Here is a 2,890-nt window from a genome sequence, read left to right as displayed (position 1 = left end):
TAAAATCAAATCTTTTTCATTTTTTTACTTTTTATTATTTTCGAAAATTTTTAAAATTGATTTTCAAAATCTTTTTCTTAATTTTATTTCAAAATTTTCGAAAACTTTACTAACAATTAATACGATTGATTCAAAAATTTGAAGTTTGTTACTTTCTTGTTAAGAAAGGTTCAATCTTTAATTTCTAGAATCATATCTTTTAGTTTCTTGTTAGTCAAGTAATCAAGATTAAAAATCAAATCTTTTTCAAAAATTGCTTTTCAATCATATCTTTTTATTCACATCTTTTCAAAATCATATCTTTTCAATCATATCTTTTTCAAATCATATCTTTTTCAAACTTTAATTTCAAAATCTTTTCTAACTTCTTATCTTTCCAAAATTGAATTTCAAATATTTTTCAACTAACTAATTGACTTTTTGTTTGTCTAACTATTTCTTATCTTTTTCAAAACCACCTAACTACTTTCCTCTCTCTAATTTTCAAAAATCACCTCCCTCTTTTTTAAAATTCTTTTAATTAACTAATTGTTTCAAATTTTAATGTTAATTTTATTTTTTCTCTTAATTTTCGAAAATCACTAACCTTTTTTCAAAAATAATTTTTGAAATTCTCCCCCTCTCATCTCCTTCTATTTATTTATTCATTTACTAATTCTTCTCTTCATCTAAAAATTCGAACTCTCTCTTCTCCTCTATGTTCAAATTTTTCTCCTCCTTCTTCTATTCTTTTCTTCTTCTACTCACATAAAGGAATCTCTATACTGTGACATAGAGGATTCTTCTTCCTTTTCTGTTCTCTTCTTTTTCATATGAGCAGGAGCAAGGACAAGGACATTCTTGTTGAAGCAGATCCTGAACCTGAAAGAACTCTGAAGAAGAAGCTAAAGCACAACAATCCAGAGAAAACCTTACAGAGAATCTCGAAAAAGAAAGAGACATGGCCGAACCCAACAACAATGCAAGGAAGATGCTTGGTGATTATACTACACTTACTTCCAATTTTTATGGAAGAAGCATCTCAATCCCTGCTATTGGAGCAAACAATTTTGAGCTGAAGCCTCAACTAGTTGCTCTAATGCAATAGAACTGCAAGTTTCATGGACTTCCATCAGAACATCCCTATCTATGATACTGTTAAGACTAATAGAGTAGATCCTGAAGTCTACAGGCTCATGCTTTTGCCTTTTGCTGTAAGAGACAGAGCTAGAACATGGTTGGACTCACAACCTATAGATAGCCTGGACTCTTGGGATAAGCTGGTCACGGCCTTCCTGGCCAAGTTCTTTCCTCCTTAAAAGCTGAGCAAGCTTAGAGAGAACATTCAGACCTTCAGGCAAAAAGATGGTGAATTTCTCTATGAAGCTTGGGAAAGATACAAGCAGTTGACCAAAAAGTGTCCTTCTGATATGCTTTCAGAGTGGACCATTTTGGATATATTCTATGACGGTCTATCTGAGTTCTCTAAGATGTCACTGGACCATTCTACAGGTGGATCCATTCACCTAAAGAAAATGCCTGCAGAAGCTCAAGAACTCATTGACATGGTTGCAAATAACCAACTCATGTACACATCTGAGAGGAATCCTGTGAGTAATGAGATGCCTCAGAAGAGAGGAGTTCTTGAAATTGATGCTTTGAATGCCATATTGGCTCAGAACAAAATGTTGACTCATCAAGTCAACATCATTTCTCAGAGTCTGAATTGATTGCAAAATGCATCCAACAGTACTAAAGAGGCATCTTCTGAAGAAGAAGCTTATGATCCTGAGAACCATGCAATGGCAGAGGTGAATTACATGGATGAAGCCTATGGAAACACCTATAATCCCTCATGGAGAAATCATCCAAATTTCTCATGGAAGGATCAACAAAAGCCTGCACAAGGCTTTAATAATGGTGGAAGAAACAGGTTTAGCAATAGCAAGCCTTTTCCATCATCTTCTCAGCAACAGACAGAGAATTCTAAGCAGAGTCCCTCTAGCTTAGCAAATATAGTCTCTGATCTATCTAAGGCCACTTTAAGTTTCATGAGTGAAATAAGGTCCTCCATTAGAAATTTGGAGGCACAAGTGGGTCAGCTGAGTAAGAAAATCAATGAAACTCCTCCTAGTACTCTCCCAAGAAATACAGAAGAGAATCCAAAAAGAGAGTGCAAGGCCATTGATATTATCAAAATGGCCGAATCCAAAGAGGAAGGGGAGGACATGAATCCTAATGAGGAAGACCTCATGGGACATCCCCTAGACAGAAAAGAGTTCCCTATTGAGGACCTAAAGGAACCTGAGGCTCATATAGAGACCATAGAGATTCTATTAAACTTCCTTCTGCCATTCATGAGCTCTGAAAACTATTCTTCCTCTGAAGAGGATGAAAGTGTAACTGAAGAACAAGTTGCTCAATATCTAGGAGCCATCATGAAGCCGAATGCCAAGTTGTTTGATAATGAGACTTGGGAAGGTGAACCTCCCTTGCTTATTAGTGAACTAAATACATGGGTTTAGCAAACTTGAACCTCCCTTGTTCACCAATGAACTAAGTGATCTGGATCAACTGAGATTGCCTCAGAAGAAACAGGATCCTGGAAAGTTCTTAATACCTTGCACCATAGGCACCATGATCTTTAAAGCTCTGTGTGACCTGGGTTCAGGTATAAACCTCATGCCCCTCTCTGTAATAGAGAAACTGGGAATCTATGGGGTACAAGCTGCAAAAATCTCATTAGAGATGGCAGACAAGTCAATAAAACAAGCTTATGGATTGGTAGAGGACGTGTTAGTAAAGGTTAAAAGCCTTTACATCCCTACTGATTTTATAATCCTAGACACTGGGAAGGATGAGGATGAATGCATCATCCTTGGAAGACCCTTCCTAGCCACAGCAGGAGCTA

At 36.2% G+C, this 2,890-nt stretch overlaps 1 non-coding gene across 1 annotated transcript; it reads right to left on the bottom strand.

Moving 5' to 3' along the window:
• Window positions 1–1,307: 1,307 nt before the first annotated feature.
• LOC127742598 (small nucleolar RNA R71) lies at window positions 1,308–1,415 on the bottom strand. The gene has a single exon (XR_008003941.1). It is a non-coding gene; the product is annotated as a small nucleolar RNA R71 (small nucleolar RNA).
• Between the last annotated feature and the right edge of the window lie 1,475 nt (window positions 1,416–2,890).

The sequence above is a fragment of the Arachis duranensis genome, chromosome 1, assembly GCF_000817695.3.
Source record: "Arachis duranensis cultivar V14167 chromosome 1, aradu.V14167.gnm2.J7QH, whole genome shotgun sequence".
Taxonomy (NCBI): domain Eukaryota; kingdom Viridiplantae; phylum Streptophyta; class Magnoliopsida; order Fabales; family Fabaceae; genus Arachis; species Arachis duranensis.
The sequence above is the reverse complement of the archived record's forward strand: the minus strand, read 5'-3'. Positions and strand labels throughout refer to the sequence as shown.